A 23566-nucleotide genomic window follows, 5' to 3' on the forward strand; every position below is an offset into this window, starting at 1 on the left:
GTCGACTTTTGGTAACCCTCCCACTTGCGCCTCCTCTCTTCTTTTCTCTCTTCCGCTGTCGTTGTCTCATCTCTTTCCAAGCTAAATTCCCACCCCGCAAAGTAGTCTAACTTCGGGATCCATTGACTCGCTGTCGAAATGAAGGAGATGGACGGTTCAAAAGTTGAGTGATCCTAAGTCCATCCATAATAAACAACAAAAGAAGATAAATATTAAGTCTTACGAAAATAAACACAAACTATCGGAGGATAAATATAAATTTTAAATAATAAATAAAAATTATGAATAATAAAAACAAATAGACTGCCAATAAATATAAATTCTGTATAGATAAATAAAAATTATGAAAAATAAATATAAACTCTGTACCGATAAATAAAATTTTTTTAGGATAAATGCAAACTCAAAGTTCAAAAGTTGAGTGTTCATAGGATCCACCCATGATAAACAACAACAAAAGAGGAAGAGAGGGAAGATAAATACTAAGTCATGCAAAAATAAATGCAAGCTATCAAAAAATAAACATAAATTTTAAATAATAAATAAAAATTATGAATAATAAACACAAACTCTATACAGATAAACAGAAACTACGAATAATAAATATAAACTCTGTATCGATAAACAGAAATTTTTCAGGATAAACACAAATTCGGATTGGGCTCTGATTGGAGTTTGTATTTATTATTTGGAGTTTGTACTTATGTTTCGATAGTTTATATTTATTTCCACAAGACTTAGTGTTTATCCTCCTTCCTCTCTGTTTATCGTAGTGGACTAGGATCACTCGATGAGTTTGTGTTTATCTTGGAAGTTTCTATTTATCGGTACAGAGTTTGTATTTATTATTCGCAGTTTCTATTTATTATTCGAACTTTATATTTATTATTCATAATTTTTGTTTATTATTTAAAATTTAAGTTTATCTTTAGATAATTTATGTTTATTTGAAAGAACTTAGTGTTTATCATCCTCTCTTGTATTTCATTTTAGGTGGACATTAGATCACTCAATTTTTGAACTTTGAGTTTGTGTTTATCTCGAAAAATTTCTATTTATCGACATAAAATTTATATTTTTTACTCATAATTTTTATTTATCTAGACAAAGATCCAAATTATGATCCGACCCGAAGAGTCCACGTTGCGACCCTAATAGAATTTTTTGTGAGGTCTGTGGTGGTAGCAGAGGACATGTTGCCCCTCACAGTATGGATCAGTATAAATATTATATTTATCTTAAAAAGTTTTTGTTATCGACTTTTTTACCTGCAAACTGCTGTCATCTATTGTTATCTCTTCACCATGATGGATTTCTTGAGCAGAGCTGTGCATGGGCGATTTAAAGTAGATTGGATTCGCGTAAAGAAAGATTATCCTTCTTTCACATGAAAAATACAACCTTAAGGCTGAAGGTGCCTTCAGCCTTTCTAAAGGTTTTTTTTTGTCTCCACAGAACAGAGGACCCACATCCTCTTCTTCCTTCTTCTTCGTTCATGGAATAGGATTAATAAATCAACAAAATTTAAGCCTACATGAAAGCACCTTCAGGTGCCTGTAGGCATCTACAATTTTCATGTAGACATTTATAATTCCTATGTAGGCACCTACATGTGAATTATAGGCGCCTATAATTCCCTTGTAGGTACCTACATGTAAATTGTAGGACATGTGAATTGTAGGTGCCTACAATTCACATATAGGTGCCTACAATTGAATCATAGGCACCAACAATTCACATGTAGTCACCTATATGGGAATTATAGGTGCCTACAATTCTCATGTAGGCACCTACATACGATGAAGGTGCCTTCATGCTTCATTTCAGGTTCTTTTGTCAATCTCTTAGATTTTAGGCTTAAATTTTATTGATTTATTAATTCTATTTTGTGAATGAAGAAGCTATGAATGAAGGAGGAAGAAGATGTCCTCTGTTTCGTGGAGACAAAAAAAAATGTCAGGAAGGTTGAAGGTGCTTTCAGCCTTCATGAACCCTTATGTTGAAGGCACCTTCATGATTGATGAAGGTGCCTACATTTCATGGAAGGCGCCTTCCTTCCATGTCCATACCGCAGGACAGAAGACCTGCATCTTTTTTTCTCCCTTCTTCATTCACGATTTTTTCGTTCACGAAATAGGGTTAATAAATCAATAAAATTTAAGTCTAAAATCGGAGAGATTGATGAAGGATTCTAAAATAAAGCATGAAGGCGACTTCAGATGCCTTCATCACATGTAGGCGCCTATATTTCCATGTAGGCACCTACAGGTGCCTTCATGCAGGCTTAAATTTTGTTGATTTATTAACTCTATTTTATGAACGAAGAAAGAGAAAAAAGATGACACGGGTCCTCTGTTCTATAGAGAAAAAAATCTTCAAAAAAGCACCTTCATGTATGATTGTAGGCACCTACTTCTTGATTGTAGGCACCTACAATTAAGATGTAGGTGCCTGCAATCATGTATGAAGGCACCTCCCTAAAGGTTTTTTTTCTCCGATCCGAGTCCTCTTCTTCCTCCTTCTTCAATCACAGAACAGTGGTTAATAAATCAATAAAATTTAAACCTAAAATCAATAAACTGGGATTAATAAATCAACAAGATTTAAACCTAAAATCAGAGAGATTATCGAAGAAACCTGAAATAAAGGCACCTACATAGAGCATGTAGGCGCCTCTATGCTCCATGTAGGTGCTTGGGGCATGTAGGCACCTACATGCTCCATGTAGGTGCCTTCGTTTCAGATTTTTTCGATAAATTTTTTTGATTTTAAGTTTAAATTTTATTGATTTATTAACCCCTATTCTATGAACGAAGGAGGAAGAAGAGGATGCGGGTCTCCTATTCTGTAGAGAAAAAAAGCTTCAAGAAGGCTGAAGGCACCTTCATGAAGGTGGATAAGGCTGTATTTTTTATGTGAAAGAAGGATAACCTTTCTTTATCCAAATCCAATCCACTTTAGGTCACCCATAGATAGCTCTAAAAGCTGTCCAAAATCCATCACGATGAAGAGATAACAATTGATGACAGCAGTTTACGAGCAAGAAAGCTCTTTCATAATAGCAGACTACTCCAGATCGATAAACAGAAACTGTGAATAATAAAGTACCGATAAATAAAAATTTTTTAAAATAAATATAATATTTATATCGGTCTGTGTCCTCTGCTACCACCATAGGCCTCACAAAAAATTTCATTAGGATCACAATGTGGGCTCTTTGGATCGGGTCATAATTCAGATCTTTATGTAGATAAATAGAAATTACGAATAATAAACGCAAACTCTATGTTGATAAACAGAAACTTCTCAGGATAAACACAAAGTCGGGGTTTAAAAGTTGAGTAATCCAATGGTCCATCCAAGATAAAACACAAGAGAAAAGATGATAAACACTAAATCCTATCTCAAATAAATACAAACTATCAGAAGATAAATACAAACTCCGAATAATAAACAAAAACTATGAATAATAAATATAAACTTTAAATAATAAATACAAACTATGAATAATAAATATAAACTACAAATAATAAATACAAACTTCGAATAATAAATAGAAACTGTGAATAATTAATACAAACTCTGTGCCAATAAATAGAAACTCCACGGGATAAACACAAACTCATCGAGTGGTTCTAGAGTCTACCATGACAAACAACAAAAGAGGATAAATACTAAATCTTATGAAAATAAATACAAACTATCGGAGGATAAACACAAACTTTAAATAATAAATATAAATTTTAAATAATAAACACAAACTCTAACTAGAGCTCAATCAGAGTTTGTGTTTATTATTCATAGTTTCTATTTATTATTTGGAGTTTGTGTTTATTTTTCGATAGTTTGTGTTTATTTGGGTAGGACTTAGTATTTATCATTTCTCTTGTGTTTTAACCTGGGTGGACCATTGGATCACTCAATTTTTAAACCCTGAGTTTGTATTTATCTTGAAAAGTTTTTGTTTATCTGCACAGAGTTTGTGTTTACTATTTGAAGTTTCTGTTTATTATTTGGAGTTTATTTTTATTCTTCGATAGTTTATGTTTGTTTCCGTAGCACTTAATATTTATCCTCCTCTCTTGTTATTTATCGTTTGTTTATCATGGGTGGACTCTAGGATTACTCAATTTTTAAACTTCGAGTTTGTCTTTATTTATCGATACAGAGCTTGCATTTATTATTCGTAATTTCTATTTGACACAAAATTTGTGTTTACTATTCACAGTTTCTGTTTATGTTTATTTACTAGGAATTGGGAGAAAGAACGGTGCTTGTTGGTGATGAGCGATCCATGGCGTCCGAATCCGATCTCGTGTAGGCACCGATGAAGGCATCTTCATGGTGAATAAAACACCTTCATCAACCATGAAGGCACCTTCAGCGTAAGGATTCAGTGGCATCACGTCACAATCGCATCTCTTTTTTTTATTTTTTTAGCACGCCAGGTCAGCTAATGGGTGAGGAAAGTACTGTTAAGGATTCATACAAAATATTCACTAATGGCTGGTAGGGAGTTTGGAAGGAGAGAAGGTGGCAGTCGTGGGGGAGGAAATGAGACGACGACTACGAGGGAGAGAAGAAGAGAGAAGGCACGAGTGGGGGGGTTACCAGAAGACGACAGCCGTGGGTAGGAGGAGAGAGAGGAGGAGGCGTAGGAGGGGGGGTTATTTGAAGACCGCGGCCGTAGGTGGGGGGAGAGAGAGAAGAAGAAAGGAGGTGGGTGGGGGTGTTACTGAAAGACGGTAGCGGAGGAGATGATGATGGTCGCACGTGTTGGCCTTACGTTGCATTGTATCCCATTGAATGTTACTTTTTTTTTAACACACCAGCTTAGCTAACGCCCTCTGAACTTCTCTGTTAACTTATAAAAGAAAAAAGCTCTGAGATGCACGTTGATCCAACAGAGGGGGATCCGATCGAGTGGGAGCTGGGATCCGATCGAGCAGAGCTTAGTCTATCTCTATATATATATGTATGTATGTATGTATGTATGTATGTTTTGTTTCTTTTGCAGATTCAGATCAGAGATATGATGGATGGTACCAAGAAAAGATAGGGATTATCTTGCTGATGGCTTCATAGGTTGATGAACTCTCGGAGTTTATAAAGTTAATTTTTTGGTGTCATCAATTCAAGTTTACTTTTTTTTTTTTTTATGTAGCAAAAGTGAGTTTAGAACTTATGTATAAAGTGCAAGAAATCAACTGAAACTTGTTTATTTTATATTTTGAGTTCTAGTGTTTACTTTCTTTTATATTCAGAAATTTAATGGTGTATGATCTTATTCTTTGTATTTTGATGAAACTAAAAGGTTGTTGAGACAATTTGTTTGAGACTACTACTATGTATGTTCAGTTTTTTTTAATATAATGGTGAAGATTATCTTATTTGCAGTTGTTTCATCTCTTTGAAACCATTAGTCTTCATATATTATTCAGTGGTACAGAATACTTAAATAAGTGATCAATGCACCATTTTTATTTTTGTTTATTATTATAGGTGATCCATATTTTGAAATTAGATAGGACAGTAACGTCTAAAAGTTAATTATATATCCATATTTTATTATTAATAGTAGAAGTCTATTTATATCCATACTTTAGTTACCAATGTTTAATAAAGGAGGATGTACACTAGATCTGTACCCATGTATATACTCTCACCTTGTTAAATATTACATGGGTAAAGCAGGAAATACACACACAGAAAGAAACAACATGGATATAAGCTACATCCATGTCGAACATATCCATATTTAACCAAACATGTGTACCAATGTAGGTGTAGACATATCTCCATATTTTTTAGTCCTTTATCTATGTATCTTTCATGTGGTGTATCTCAATTTTTTTGTAGTGTCCAAAGTGCATCTACTAATTTCAAAGATCAATCCTTTTTATTGGCATTAATGATTTTCTCTAGAATTTGTTTGATTTGTCTGTTGGATATTTTTACTTGCCCATTGGTTTAAGGATAATACAATGTGGCCAATTTATGGTTGACATTATATTTCTTCATTAATGTTGCAAAGGATCGATTGCAAGTATGTCCCCCGTTCATTAATGATTGCTCTAGGAGTATCAAAATGGGAGAAAATATTTTTTTGAAAAATTTAATGACCACTTTACTATCTGTAGATTTACATGGAATAGCTTCTATCCACTTAGAGGCATAATCGACAGCTACTAAAATATATTCATTTCCAAAGAAGTTTGGAAACGGTCTTATAAAATTGATCTCCCAAACATCAAAAATTTCAACCATCAAGATTGGATTAAGTGGCATCATGTCTTTCTTGGTGATTCAACCCATTTATTGGCACCGAGCATAACTTCTACAGTATTCATGTGCATCTCTAAATAAATTGGGCTAATAGAATCTATATTGGAGGACTTTTGCAACTGTCTTTTTGGATACGAAGTGACCACCACATTCTTGGTCATGATAGAAAGATAAAATACTTTTGACCTCATTATTTGGGACATACTTTCTAATAATCTAGTCAGGACACTGTTTAAAAAGGTAAGGATTATCCCAAATGAAGTATTTCACTTGGACGAAGAATTTGTGCTTGTCCTGAGTTATCCAATGAGAAGAAACTTTATTAATGGCTAAATAATTGACAATATCAGCATACCAAGATTCAATAGACACGGATATGAAATGTTCATCCGAGAAAAACTCATTGACAGGTGGTTCACTAGATGGTGCGACTATGATTCGGGACAAGTGATCAGCTACTACATTTTTTATTCTTTTTTTATCTTTGATTTCTAGGTCAAATTCTTGAAGGAGCAAGATCCATCGGATTAAGTGCGCCTTGGTGTCTTTCTTTGTTAGTAGATGTCTAATGACTGAGTGGTTAGTATACACAATGGTATGGGACCCAACCAAATAGGATTTAAATTTTTCTAGGATTAAGACAATGGTCAGGAACTCTTTTTCTACGATAGTGTAATTAAGCTGTGCATCATTTAAAATTTTATTGACATAGTAAATAACTAGAGTCAGCTTATCAGTCTTTTGACCTAAGACAGCACCCACAGTATGATCGGACTATCGCAAATGAATTCAAAAGATTCAGTCTAGATAGGTGGGTGAATGATGGGAGCTGAAATGAGTGCCTTTTTAAAGCTCTCAAAAGACACTCAAGAGTGAACTCAAATTTTATTTCTTTTACTAATAAATTTGTCAATGGGCGAGCCACTTTGTTAAAATTGACTATGAACCTTCTATAAAATTTAGCATGTCCTAAGAATGAATGGATTTTCTTGACAAATTTGGGTAGTGGAAGACTTGCAATCAGGTCTACCTTGGCCTGATTTACTTCAATTTCTTTTTATGAAACTATATGGCCAAGAACTATACCCTCTCTAACCATAAATTGGCATTTCTCCCAATTGAGAACTAAGTGCTTCTCCTTACATCTTTCTAGAAAAATTTTAAATGATCTAAACATTTGAAGAAGGTAGGGCCAAAGACAGAAAGGTCATTCATAAAAATTTTTAGAAATCATTCAACCATATCAGAAAAAATACTGATCATACATCTTTGGAAGATTATCGATGCATTGCACAACCCAAAGGGCATGCACCGATAAGCAAATATTCTGAATGGACAGATAAAAGTAGTCTTTTCTTGGTCCTCAGGGGTTATGGGGATCTAGTTATAGCCAAAGTATCCATCAAGAAAATAATAGAACTCCTGTCCGGCTAATTTTTTCAATATTTGGTTAATAAACAGCAAAGAAAAATGATCTTTCCTTGTTGTCACATTCAATTTCCTATAATCTATATAGACCCTCTATCTCGTTTGGGTCCTAATCAAGATAAATTTATTTGCCTCTTTCTGGACCACTGTTATCCCGAATTTTTTGGGTACCACTTGTACAGGACTTACCCATGAGCTATCTGAGATAGAATAAATTTTCTCATTATCAAGTAATTTCAAAATCTCTTTCTTGACTATATCTTTCATTGCTGGATTGAGTCTTCTCTGGGCATCTCTAGTTGGTTTAGCCAGTTCCTCTAGATGTATTCTATATTAGACTATGGAAGGACTTATTTCCTTAATATCTGCTATGATCCAACCTATTGCTTTTGATTTTCTTTCGGGATTGCTAACAATTCTTCTTCTTGTTTAGGAATTAGGTCTGATGCAATAATTATGGACAAAGTTTCCATTGGACCTAAATAGGATACTTAAGATGCTCAAGAGAGGTTTCAATTCTAATTTGGGTGCCTTCTCTATTGATGGCTTAGGTGATGGTTTAGTCATTTTCATGAGAGGTCCAGTTGGAGGTTTCTATCTTGATTCCATCTTATGCTTGCTAATTGCAGTGACTTCATTGATCTCTTCTAATTCTTGGTCCTTCAAAAGTTCAAAGTCTAACTCTTCATCGCTGAGGTCAATAGGTTCATACGCATTATCTTGAATCTAGATCAGATCGTTTGTTTCAGTCAAGTTGAAGATGTTCAAATTTATTGACATATTGTCAAATGAGAATTTCATTAGTCCATTTAGGTAGTTGATTTGAGTATTAGCTGTGGCCAAAAATGGTATGCCTAGAGTGACCGGGATGTGACCCTTCAAATTTGATACAGATTCAGTTTCTAAAATCACAAAATCCATCAGATAGATAAAGTCACTGATTTGATTAGCACATCCTCAACTACTCTTCTTAGGATTTTTAAGGATCGGTCTGCTAGTTGTAGGGTCATCTTCATTGGCTTGAGTTCCCCCAACCCTAATTGCTCATATAAAAAATATGGCAATGTGTTAACACTCGCCCCTAAATCTAATAGAGCTTTAACAATTAAGGTTTCTCCAACAATACATGAGATGGTGGGGGATCCTGGATCTTTGTACTTCACTGGTATGTGGTTCGACAAGTATGAACTCATACTAGCTACTAAAAAGGCTCTCTTAGGATATTGGTGATTTTTTTCTTGATACATAGATCCTTAAGAAATTTAGCATAAGTAGAGACCTGTTGGATCATGTCTAGTAAGGAAATGTTCACCTTAACTTGCTTGAAGACCTCCAAGATCTTATCTAATTGGATTAAGTTTCGGTTGGACCTAAGTCTATTGGAGAATGGTGCCACAACCATAGGCATTGGTTCAACTAATTCTGGTGAGGACTCTGCTGGTGAATCCAGTTCTGTTTCCTTAGGTTCTTCAGTCTGGCCCTAGTTAGATAAAGGTTCAGGGTCTTCCATTTCTTCTATTATTTCTTCAGGTATACCCACATCATTATCTATTGTCTTCCAGATCTTAATATGTGGTAGCATTTAATTGGTTGATCTAGGCTCCTTGCTGTGGTTTCTAATTATTTTGAGTCTTAGGGTTAACCTCGGATTGACTTGACAATCTACCCTTTTCTCTTTCACTAACAGTAGTGACTAACTGATCTAATTGTATTTCTAATCGGGCTATCGCTTGTGTGTTTGCTGTTAGCAATTGATCAGTTATCTGCATAAATTTAGCATTAGATTTAACTAGGATTTCTAGGCTTTTTCTTTAGAGAATTAATTTTTCTTTCATTATTATTATTAAAGCCTGGTGTGTTGTTCAAAGCTTGATTAGGCCTGAGCTGGGGCTGATTGAAAGCAGTTCCACTTGAGTTTGACCCTTGTGATCAAGAACAATTAGGGTGGTTCCTCCATCTTTGGTTATAAGTTGGTGCATAGGGGTCATTTATAGGTCTCTGATGGCGGCATTGACCTGTGCTATATCGTTTTCAGTTGAGTTTCTTAATAATGGGCAATCCTCCAAGACAAGATCAAATTCACTGCATCTATTACACATGGGTGCAGCAACTTGATTTACTTAGGGTTGTCTTTGAAGTTCTAGGGCTTCAATTCTATGGGTCAAAGTCGCTATTTTGGCCTCTGCTGCTAGGGATGTTGGGACTTGATGTATACCATTTCTTATTGGTGTAGGTTCCCTAATTGCTTCCCACTGCAGATTTTTTTCGGCTAGATCTTTCAAAAATTATCAGGTCTCGTTGGGTTTCTTATACATGAAATTGTGAAGAAAAAAATCGTCTGATCTAATCAGATCGCCAGGGTGCATCTAAATTTTTTTTTCTATTCTAAGAATTACATAATAATTATGGGTTATCTTGTTCACAGCAGAATAAGAATCAAAATTCTTAGTGGAACTTGAATCCGATGCCTTGCAAGGTCTGAACGCACTGACCCTTTACTTCACGTGCATGTCAGGTTCTGTAGGGAAGAGGAAGGAAGCCCTTTGCATTAATCTTTAGAAGGGAAGCGAGGGGAGGGAAGAGATCTCATCTCCAAGGCCTTGGAGGGGTTCTTCATGCCAAGAACCAAGACCCCCAAGGAACCATGCCAAGGTAAGGAAGACGCCATAAAAAAAATCAGCACCCAACCTTTTGTTTGTCGCACAAACTTCCCCATCGATTTCTGGTATTTTGTTGCACAAATTTATTTCCTCCTAACTGATTAATTAGTGGTCCCTCCTTAAATACATACATTATCAGAAGTCCTAATTAATTTGGACACAAATTCCTTATCAAATAAGGAAACCCAAAAGAAAGAAGAGGGCATGCACCATCCTTCGTGTGAACTCCTTTCATACACGCATATGGGTGGAAAAAATTTACACCATTCCTTCTCTTGGTCAGCCACAATATGAGAAAGAATCCCTAGTGTTTAGGATTCTTTGGTTCGAAACCAAATGGCTTCAAATTTGACTCGTTTTGGATCCGATTCAAACCAGATTCGAAGAGCCTGTTAATCCTAATCTAATTAAGATTCTGGTCTAAGTATAACTTAAATTTTTAATCTAAATAATCTTTAATTAAATTATATCTAATCTAAAATTAATTAAGATATAAATTTAATCTCTCATAAATCTCTTGGATCATTGATCAGATCATTATCATCCCTAAAATTAAACTTGAACCTCATGACTAGTGCTAGCTAGACATAGTCAACTATTTAATCCCATATGATCTTTAACTTAATTCTTAATTAAGCTAATCTATTTGTTCAATCAAGTCACGTATTTCTAAATTGAATACATAAACTTAGGTCAATTCTTTCTTACTTTGCCTGACTTTGTGCGTGACTTTATAGGTTCGAACACTAAGCCGGTAGCACAAGAAATCATTTTCTGTACTAATCGAAGTTACCATCTAGCAATGATTCCTGACATCCGGATAGATCGAATGTTTGCAAGACAACACTCAAAAATTTAGGAATATGGTTATCGCATAATTCATCCTTTTTACCCTGAATGCTCAAGATGATCTAAAGTTTAACTGTCAACCTTGGATTAGTCATCCATATTGTATTTTAATCTTTTTCAAATCCTGTGACCTATCACATGGATTGCTCTAATCAAAATCTTACTCAATTGAAATACAATGATGTATCAATTTCTAAAATACGGAGGGGTCAATCCCATCTTGATCTACACACCAACTACCACAAGTACTTGACTGTACCTAAAAATCTTCCATCACTGAATTAGAAATTCAAATAGTTTGACACCAAAGCATAGTGAGTTGCTTGTAAGTCACTGCGATAATCTCAGATCGGAGGGATACTTATGCCCCTATTCTTCGTGAACTGCTCTTGACAGTAGAGTACTCCACATGTGAGTCACTTGTTCAGTGATGATATATTCCTATATCTCACCTGTATGCCATACCAGTGTCTTCATATTCTTTGATTGAGAAGACAACCAACCTATATGGCATACAATGACCTACTCTTGATAAATGTTATCATCTCTTAATGACATATCATTTGATCGCGAATATGTTTAAGTACTATTCGATAAATTCTCCCTTATCGATTGTCATATAGTTCTAAAGATTTCATCACAATATTAGAGTTCAATCAAGGAAGATGTACACCTTATGATGAATAATACCAAATAATTTTTATTAATTTATAATTCATATATAAATTACAAAGAGCACAATCGTCCAACAATTGATTTTAGGATATATTTTCTAACAACTCTCACTTAGACTAAAGTCAGTCGCTACAGTATCTAATACCCATCTTCTATTTGAATTCATCGAACTCTTTGATTCCGAGGACTTTAGTAAATGGATCAGCCAAGTTCTTCCCTTCATCGATGTTCTGAAGATCGACATCATCTCGATTTACGATCTTTCATACAAGGTGATAGCGATGCAGAATATTCTTAGTTCTCTGGTGGGACTACTATTCATTAGCCTGAGCTATGGCTCCAGTGTTGTCACAACACAAGGACTGGATGATCGATGGAGGATGCCACTCCAAGCTTGTTAATAAACTTTCACAATGAAATTATTTTTTTTGCAGCATCGAATGCCGTAATGTACTCTACCTCATAAGCAGAATTGACTACATTGAACTGGCTGAAATTTTTCTAGCATATCGCTCCTCCATTTAAGGTAAACACATAATCTGACGCACTTTTGCTATCATCATGATCTAATTGAAAATTGAAATCACTATATCCCATAGATTTTAAGTCAGATTCTTTATAAATAAGCCATTGGTCCTTAGTATTTCTCAAATACTTGAGGATGGTTCTTACAACTTTCCAATGATTCTCTTTCGGATCAGACTGATGCCTATTCGCTACCCCTAGTGAGTATACCCCATCCGATCTCGTACATGTTATGATGTACATGATAGATTCCACTGTCAAAGCATATAGGATTCTACTCATACGTTTTTTCTCTCTCTCATAGGTTGTCAGATAATCTTTCTTAGAGAGAGTAATTTCATGGTCTATCGGAAGATAGTTTTTTTTTGAAATTTTTTACGCTGAACTATTTCAACACAGTACCTATGTACGTGGATTAGAACAACCCAGGTAATCTCTTAGATCTATCCCTATAGATCTTCATCCCTAGGATGTAGGATGCTTCTCCTAAATCTTTCATGAAGAACTGTGATGATAGCCACAGCTTTATACTTTATAAAGCAGGAACGTCATTTTTTATTAACAGTATATCATTCACATATAGTACAAGGAAGATGACTACAGAATCACTAGCCCACTTATATATGCATGATTCTTCTCGTTCTCAATGAAGCCATACATTTTGATCTTATTAAAATGTATGTTCTAACTCAAAGGCATTGCCATAGGAGAAAATGTCTCGTTATAGTCATATTATAATATTGACAATATCCCTTGGCAACCAAACGGATCTTATAGGTCTCCACCTTCCCATCATGCATCTTTTCTCTTTTGAAAATCTATTTACACCCTATGGGTCTCACCTCTTCAAGTAGATCAACTATTGTCTATATATCATTGATCTTCATGGACTCCATCTCGAATTTCATGGCATCAAGCCACTTGTCAGAGTCGGATCGCTGTATGGCATTCATGTAGACGATCAGATCCTCATCGTTCTTATCTAGTTCAATAGGATCACTGTCTCAGACCAAAAAATCATAGTATCTGTCTGACTAACACAATACTCCATCGAATCTCCTTAAATATGCCTCAACAATGGGGTCTGAATTTGATCTAATCAAATCTGGTTCTATATTTTTACTTATCTATATCAGTTCTTCTACTTATTGAACTTCTTCAAGTTCAACCTTAATGGCATCAGTTCCTTCCATAAGAAACTTTTTTTCTAAAAAGAATATCCTTTTGCTGACGAATACCTTTTGTTCTTCATCATGGTAGAAGTAGTATACCCTAGATTCCTTAGGATATTCTATAAATTAGTACTTATCAGACTAAGATCCAAGCTTATCAATCTGTAAATATTTCATATAAATTGAACAACTCCAAATATTAAGGTAAGAGGGTGTCAGTCCACGCCCAATCCGTATCTCGTATGGAGTTTTTGTGATTGATTTACTCGAAATATTGTTCAGAACATAACAAGTAGTCTCAACGGTATAATCTCAAAAAGAGATCGACAGACACGCAAATCTCATTATGGATCAAACTATATCTAACAAAATTCGATTCTTCTTTTCTGACACTCTATTAAGTTGTGGTATCTCAGAAGAGATCCATTGTGAGAGAATCTCATTCTCTCCTAGATATATCAAAAATTCATTGAAAATGTATTCACCTTTTCGATCTGAATGCAGAGTTTTAATACTCTTTTCAATTTATTTTTCTACTTTACTACGAAATCGTTTGAATATTTTAAATGATTCGGACTTGTGCTTTATAAGGTAGACATACCCATATCTCGATAGATTGTCTGTAAATGTAATAACATAGTAATATCCTCCTCTGGCACCTATGTTCATAGGTCCACATACATCACTATGACTAAACCTAGAACATCACTGGCTCGTTGATCCTTTCTAGTAAAGGATGATCTGGCCATATTTTTAAGAAGACAGAACTCACAGGTCAGCAATAATTCACAATCATTGATGCCAAGGATTGCCTCTTTAGTTAATCTGTTTATCCTATTCTTATATATATGACCGAACCTACAATGCCATAGGTAGACATCTGTGACATTATCTATTCTAGGATATTTGTTCGATGTGTATATTATACTACTAGACTGTGATAAAATATAAATGTCACTTTTTAATTGTCCATGCATAATCATGACACTATTCATAATGATATCACAGAAATTTTTTTTTGTTGAAAAATTATAATCATCCTTGGCCAAAAGACTTATGGAAATAATATTCAAAATGAACAGTAATGACAATCATCTAAAACAATGACATTTAAATTAAGAACAAGCTGAACTTTTTCTATAGCTAAAACTGGAACGGCTCTTCCATCTCCAACATTCAGGAATCATTCATTCTTCTAAAATTTTCTACTAACTTGAAGTCTCTGCAATAAATTGCAGATATGAATCAGACTTCTGGTATCCAATACCAGGTAGTAGCATCATGACAAAAAAATTACAAGGTATTATCATATAACTATCTTGTCCAGCCATTCTTTACTGATTTTTTTTTCTAGACCTGTTCGAATCTAGAAAAAGTAGACATAGAGGACAATTTTTTTTCTAGTGCCCCAGCTTCTTCCAAAAGAAGCATTCTGCCTAACTCTGATTTGTCTTAGACTAATTAGTTCAATTGGAGATGGAAGCCCTAGCATGAGACCACTGCACCATACTTATTTTTCCTCTCTCAAAGGATCGATGCTCTGTTGAGGACAAATCCTCAAGTATGCCAAAAGACTTGTTCAACATTTGAAGCATACCATTTGACTAAGCATCGATGAATTTACAATTAAATTCATTATTCATAGCAGCCCTCATTATACAACATACTGTCGTACAGTCATGGAGCCACTTTTGATAAGTGTCTCTAACCGTCACATCTACATTGGAGCTGGTACTTCAGATGCTGGATCCATAATTATATATAGGATTCTGTCGTGCTCGAGAACTATTCTCAACTTTCGATATCAATTATCAAAATTTGGTCCTATAAGCTTGTCACTGTCTTACAGTGAGTGGAGCGACAAATTACTAGCCATCATTGAAAGAAAAATATTGAGACCTATTAGTATATGAATTGTTTAATTCTAAAGACTTAGATTTTAGTCTAAAGGTCCTCCCATTATTTTATACAAATTGATAGTTTTTACCTCCAATTCAAAGAATTATCTTAATTCCTTAGCGGATACTAGAACCACACAGACTACACACAAGCCTGACTATGCCCTACCAACTCATGTACATCTATGGGTAGGTTCTGAACTAATTATTTCTTCAAATAATTTTTAGTAATTAATTTTATCCCAGATTTCATTTTAGTAGGTTAAGATCTCCACTGAAAGTTTTGGTTAAGTCCACCCATTAACATGACTATACTCAACCTATCTAACCATCAAATGATCAGATCCAACTATGGTCGGCCAACCTGACCATCCATCAGAGAGACATGACTGAGTTATCATATAATGAATGATAATTTTAATATCCAAATAAACACCAGGCTTATGGGTCTGCAATGTTTACCTAGACTATTGGATCCATTATCATCCATCTTAATGGGAGTATATAATCTAGTTATCTTCATAACTAGCTCATTTTACGGACCTAATAATTTAGAGAATTTGGTTAATGATTTGATAAGCAATTGACTAGCGAGTCTTAAATCCTCTCACTGACTTCACTAAGTCATGAAAAGAACTAGACAAGCTGGTCCATTGGATTGACGAGTCTAAATCCTTCCACTGACTTCATCAAGTCATGAAGAGGACTAAAGAGAAGCTGGTCTAAGGGGACCTAAATCAGTCAAACTGATTTAACGATTTGATAATGAGAGGAAAGATCAACCAGCAGTCAAAAGTCATCCCACTGACTTCACCAAGTCATTGAATTGGACTAAAGACAAGCCTGATCAAGAGACACCGAAATCAGTCATACTAATTTACCTTAATGGCATAGGTCAACTCGAATCAATTAGTGACCTAGTCAAAATTTAATCTATCAAATTGGCCAAGTGAGTGAGTTCGATGGGAGAATCTACCTTGGCTTGCTTTAGACATCATTGAAATGATCAAGTAAGCGGACTGGTAATTAAAAACTATCGATCATATTGTCAAGCAATATTGTCAAACTTATCTTAGACACCAATTGATCGATTAGTTTCGATTCAGTCAACCAAAAGACTCGGACTAAATTATTGAGCCATGATCTGTTCCATTTGGTATGGTCAAAAATATGAACTTGATCAATCTACAACTATAGAGGTTGATCTAAAAAAATTCTGACCTAATCTAATTCAACTCTTGATTAGATTTAATCAATTTTTTTAATTAGTCCATATTTATTTCTAACCCTAGGTCTAACCCAATTAGAAGATTTGATTCATGCTAACCTATTGTCTATCGATTTATGAGGTGTCTTAAGATCTTCAATTCTCAAATTTAAATCACTTAATTTCAAATTAAGTATATGAAACATATATTTCAGTTTGAAGAACTATTCTATTAGGGTTTCAAGTATAGCATACATTATATGTCATATAATTTTCAGATCCTAAAATCTAATTTTTAGATCTATATTTAACAATTAAACATGCATAAATCTGATCTAAATATTATATATACATCACATATATCATGATCACTTTTAGATCACTATCGATTACATCAGATGCAACTTACAATTCAGATCTTAAAATAATTTTTATATTTAAATTTATTTTATTAAAATTATAATTAATCATAAATCATTTTAGATCTAATCTAAACATATTCATGATCAAAATAATTTTAAAATTTTTTTTGCTGCTCTTCTTCATGAGACTTGATCACAGTGGCACCCTTACACGTCACAAGAGAATCCATCGAATGGGTAAGAGAGGGATTCAATCCTTACTTCCTCTTATAATCGGATGGTCTGGTGATCATCTCAATTTGAGTACTGGGCTACTAAGATTAGAAATCTAATTTTTAAAATTAATTACATCTACATGTATATTATCTAACAATCTAAATGTGCGATATGTAGAAAAATTCAGGCATCCACTTATGAACATGATCATATCATTCATATTTTGCATCTAATCTAATTAGATCAATGTATCATATACATATTTCAGATCTAAAATTAAACTTATACAGCATATAAAACATTCAATACAAATCTAAAATCATATAAAAAAAATAATTCAAATATATACATGAACGCATAAAAATAAAATTTTGGTTAGACCTGATTTGATGTTGTGTAGAATTTTGCTTAAAATCATATCTGAAAATCTATCAAAATAGATTCAATTCAGATCTTGATTAAGTCTAACTTTCAATCCAAAACAACCACATAAAAATTCTATGAAAATTAATTTAAAACAGATTTTAATTGAGTTATTATTTCAATAAAAATCTACATCAAGAAAATTCTATTATAACAAATTTATAACAAACTTCAATCAACCATTGATTTGGTTCTTGAAATATGGTCAAAACCATATTAGAAATTTTATATTAACAGGTCTAAATCAGATTTATAATCTATCATAAAAATTTGATTATATATCATATATATACATGCCAAAAAAATTAATCTATGCATCTATATATCAACCTGGCTTTGATACCAGTTGAAGGTAAAAATTATCCGATCTGATTGGATCGTCAAAATGCATTTAAAAAATTTTTTCTATTCTAAGGATTACATAATAATTATGGATTATCTTATTCACAGCAAAATATGGATCAAAATATCTAAAAAAACTTAAAATTTGATGCCTTGTGAGGTCTAAATGCACAGATCCTCTACTTCGCATGCACGTCAAGCTCCATAGAGAAAAGGGATGAAGCCTTTTGCATTAATCTCTAGAAGAGAAGTGAGAGGAGGAAAGAGATCTTATCTCCAAGGCCTTGGAGGGGTTCTTCATGCCAAGAACTAGGACCCCTAAGGAACCATGCCAAGGTAAGGAAGATGCCATAAAAAAAATCAACACCCAACCTTTTGTTTGTCGCACAAACTTCCCCACTGGTTTTTGGTATTTTGTCAGAGAAAATTATTTCCTCCTAACTAGTTAGTTAGTGGTCCCCCCTTAAATACATAAGATGCCAACATCTAATCAGAAGTCCTAACTAATTAGGATACAAATTCCTTATCAAATAAGGAAACCCAGAATAAAGAAGAGGACGCGCACCATCCTTCGCGTGAACTCCTTTCACACATGCATATGAGTAAACCTGGAAGAAAGAAGAGGGCGCGCACCATCCTTCACGTGAACTCCTTTCATGCGCACATATGGGCGAAAAAAAATTGTGCTATTCCTTGTCTTGATCGGCCACAATATGAAAGAGAGTCTTGGGTGTTTGGGACTTTGGTTTTAAACCAAATGGCTTCAAATTTGACTCATTTTGGATCCGATTCGAATCAGATTTGAAGAGCCTATCAATCTTAATCTAATTAAGATTCTGATCCAAATCTAACTTAGATTTTTAACTCAATTAATCTTTAATTAAATCAGATCTAATTTGAAATTAATTAGGACATAAATTCAATCTTCCATAAATCCCTTGGATCATTGATCAGATCATTATTATCTCTGAAATTAAATCTGAACCTCATATCCAGTGCTAGCAGACATAGTCAACTGTTTAATCCCGTATAATCTTTAACTTAATTCTCAATTAAAGTAATCTATTTATTCAATCAAGTCACGTACTTCTAAATTGAATGCATAGATTTAGGTCAATTTTTTTCTACTTTGCCTGACTTTGTACGTGACTCCATAGGTTCGAACACTAAGCCGGTAGCATAAAAAACTATTTTTTGTACTAATCGAAGTTACCATATAGTAATAATTTTTGATATCCAGATAGGTCGAATGTTTGTAAGAAAATACTCAAGAACCTAAAAATATGATTACCGTATAATTCATCCCTTTGATCCTAAATGCTCATAACGACCTGGGGTTTAACTATCAATTCTGGATTAGTCATCCATATTGTATTTCATTCTTTTTCAAATTCTGTGATCTAGCATATAGATTATCCCGATCGAGATCTTACTCAATTAAAATATAGTGATGCATCAACTTTTGAAATGTGGAGGGGTCAATCCCATCTTGATCCATACACCGACTACCATAAGTACTTGATTGTGTCCAGAAATCTTTCTTTACTGAATTAAAAATTCAAGTTGTCCAGCACTAAAGCATAGTGAGTTGCTTGCAAGTCACCATGATGATCTCAGGTCGGAGGGATACTTATGTCCATATTCTTCGTGAGCTACTCTTGACAGTAGAGTGCTTCGTAGGTGAATCACTTATTCAGTGACGATGTACTCCTACATCTCACCTGTATGCTATATCAGTATCTCCACACTCCTTGGTTAAGAGAACAATCAACCTATATGGCACACAATGACTTACTCTTGATAAACATCATCATCCCTTAATGACGTATCTTTTGGTCATGAATATGTTTAAGAACTATTCGATAAATCTTCTTTTATCGATTGTCATATAGTTCTAAAGACTTTATCACAATATTAGAGTTCAATCAAGAAAGATGTACACCTTATGATGAATAATATCAAATAATTTTTATTAATTCATAATTTATATATAAATTATAAAGAGTACAATCATCTAACGATTGACTTTAGGACATGTTTCCTAACAAATTGGCCCTGGCACATTGATTTCAACGTTATTTTGGAACTTGAGTCTAGACCTTCGTAGATGATTTGACACAATCTCCAAATCTCTATACCGTGATGTGGATATTGACTTAGGAGGTTCTTAAATCAATCTAGGTATTTCTAGAAAGACTCTCCCCCTAGCTGGTAGAATTGATTAATCTTGTTTTTAAACTTGGCTGTCTTATGATGGGAAGAAAACTTGGCTGTCTTGTTATGGAAAAAAAATTTCTTAGAAACATCTTTACGAAGCCTTTCCACGTCATGATTGACTGGTTGGACAGACTGTATAGTCATTTCTTTGCATTGTCCTTAAGTGTAAAGCTGATCAACCTAAGTTTTATGGCATCTTCTAATATTTGGTGTATTCTCATGATTTCACAAACTTCCTCAAATTCTCTAATGAAAATGTATGCATCCTCAATTCTGGTGAATTTGGAGAGCATACTAATTATTTGAGGCTTAATTTCAAAATTACCAATCGTAACCTCAGGGAGTCTTATACAGGATGGTTGGGCTAAGCCCATAGTGTAGCATAGGTCTTTAAGGTATTTGGGTTTGTGGTTGGGTTCACCCATATTGGACTCGATAATTTCTTAACTTGAAATAGAGTTTGATTCAATTCTCACAAGTCGATTAGATTCCGACCTTTTTTCAAGTAATAATTTTTATTTTTTAAGGAGAGAGAAAAAAAAGGTAAGGGTTCTAAAGATGAGTCCTACATAGTCCTAAATCTAGAGACGAAGGAGTAGAGTATTTTAATTAGATTTAAATTTTAGCAAACAAATAAGTTATACACATAAACCTAACTAGGGTTAGCCTAAATCTAGATAGCTCTTAACTGCCAAGGTTGCCTTCGAGTATTTCAAGTTCGAAATTGACTAATCGAATCGGCCAACTAAGTATAAGATCGATGGGATGCTCTCCGTGCTTTCGCAATGGACCTAATTAAAGAACCATTTTTTTTCGGAATGTAGTTTCTAAACTACTTTTCTAGACATCGATCAGCTAACCAATTTGAATTCGGTCCAACTCTTAGATTTTTCTATCCTAATGAGCTCGAGTATCCCTGAGATTGACATCTAATTGATTTTAATTTTGAGGCTTAAGTTAATGCAAATGTAGAATAGTGATTTGTGGGCCAAGAAAGGGTGATTAAATTTTCACTTTATATTGTTAATGGGTTTTGCCTTAAGATGTTTTATGTAAAATGTAATGCAAATATAAAAAAGATGTCCAATATAGGTTGAAGCTTGTAAGATTTAATGAGTTTCTCTATATTAGTTAAATGTTATGTGATGTCAATTATTTTTAGGGTTAGGGTTTTATCTTTTGGTTTTGCAAAAATAAGTTCAAGTGATTAAGTCTAAAAAAAATAAATTTAACTAAAAAAAAAAGAAATCTAGATTAAGGATAAAAGAAAAGAGAGGGTCTAGAGAATCTACTAAAAGAAAAGTAAATTATTCTAAGACTAAAAGATAAATTTAAATTAAGTAGAATATCAAATCTACTTTTAAAGGTAGAAAATTAAGACAGTAAATCAAATCAATAAATCAGTTATGAAAGACAGTAATAACTAAATATATAAAATAAAAAGAAAAATTAGAATTTTTTTTTTTGTTCCTAAATCAATCAATAAATCAGTTATGAATGACAGTAACAACTAAATATATAAAGCAAAAAAAAATTAGAAATTTTTTTTTTGTTCCTAAATCAATCGTGTCAAGGTCTCCACAATGGTACCAAAATTTTAATGTGCTCCTGCCACCAAAGTGATCAAAGATAAAAGTTAACCGACTACTACTCCATAGAATAGGATGAGTTGGTTCGAATCCTCAGGGACCAAAGACAGTTGTTTGGAAAATTAAAAAAAGGCTTGGTTGTTTTTAAGAGTTGGAAAACTAATCTAGATTGATAAAATAATAACTAAAGAGAAATTTAATAAATTCGATAGAAAAGAAGAACCCCAGGAGATCGAATCTCCTTGTAAAATAGATGTCGCATCTATTTCTTATTGCAATACTACTACTTGTGATTTTGGTTGGTATAGCTTATCTCCTTTCTGAGCACGGACCGTATCCTCAGATCATAGCCTGTCTCTTAGAGTACAAACTATCTAACTAAACCTCACAAGTATAAGGAGAAAATCTATTCCTCTTAAGACAATCTATATTTTGTCTGAGCACGCACCGTATCCTCAGATCATGATGCATCTCTTAGAGTATAGATTGTTCAAAATCTAGATCTTATAAATGAAGCATAAAAGAATAGTGCACTATTTAATTTCTAAATAAATCAAAAATTTTATTGATAAATGAAAAGAGATACATGAGATAGATCAATAATAAACCATCTGTTTATAAGGTTCATCTTCTCTCCTGAGATGATGGAGCCTAGCCATGCATGGAAGAGGTGCCATCTGCCATCACCATATTCATCTTGCCTCAAGGAAGGAAAGAGGGAAAAGGTTTGCGGAGGAAGGTAGGATGAAAGGAAGAGGAAAAAGATTTGTGGAAGAAGGTAGGATGGAAGGTATGAAAAGGCTTTGGATGGCAAGAAAGAGGACGAATGGATAGTGGACAGTTGGTTTGTGGAGGTAGCAAAGAAAAGAAGAGAGGGTAGCGTATAAGAGGTTTAGATATGGAGAATGGTGGCGATCGGATTGTGGTGTGAGAGGATTGGGAGGGGAGGAGATAGAAAAATGGCAGCGAAAATGATTTCTAGGTGGAGAAGGATGGCGGAGGCATGGAAATGGATGGTGGCCAGATTGTGGGAGGATCAAAATATTCGATGTTCCTAGTCTCCCTTTAAATAATGCTCCAAAGCGCATCTCAGGTGTTAAATGTATGTCCTAGAAGTCAATCTAGTTGACACATTGTAATACTTTTAGGGCACAATTTTATACTTAATACATTAATTTGATCAATAAATGGGCAAGTTTTATTTTCATTCAAGATTGATGTGTCCTTGAATCATCCATGAAATTAATACTTCGATACATATTCTCAAGATGTTAAGAATTAGAGGTATATATAATTAATTCTTAAATACTCTCGATCATAGTATCATCATGAGGACGGTGATCAATCTGGATAGATCGGTGCACAGATCGCTTTCTTTGGGGTAGATGAGTCTGTGACTACAATATAGAGATACAGAATGATGAGTGCGGATAGTTATTAGAGAGCAACTAGTACTAAGCATGATTATGTGAGAGGTCACTTGAATTTCTAATCAATCATCAGTAATTATCTCGATGCTGTAGTTGTATGAATGATTTTTTGATCTGCGATGGTATGATTGCTCACAGTGAGAATATTGAAGTTTGACTAACATATAAATAAAGCCTCATTGAGATATTTTAGTAGATGTTGGCGACAGTTAGTCCACTGTAAGAGTAGGATGTGCATCTAGATGGAATCTATCGATCTTGATAGCGAGCAGTCCTATAAAATTTGAA

The sequence above is a fragment of the Elaeis guineensis genome, chromosome 4 (assembly GCF_000442705.2).
Source record: "Elaeis guineensis isolate ETL-2024a chromosome 4, EG11, whole genome shotgun sequence".
NCBI lineage: Eukaryota > Viridiplantae > Streptophyta > Magnoliopsida > Arecales > Arecaceae > Elaeis > Elaeis guineensis.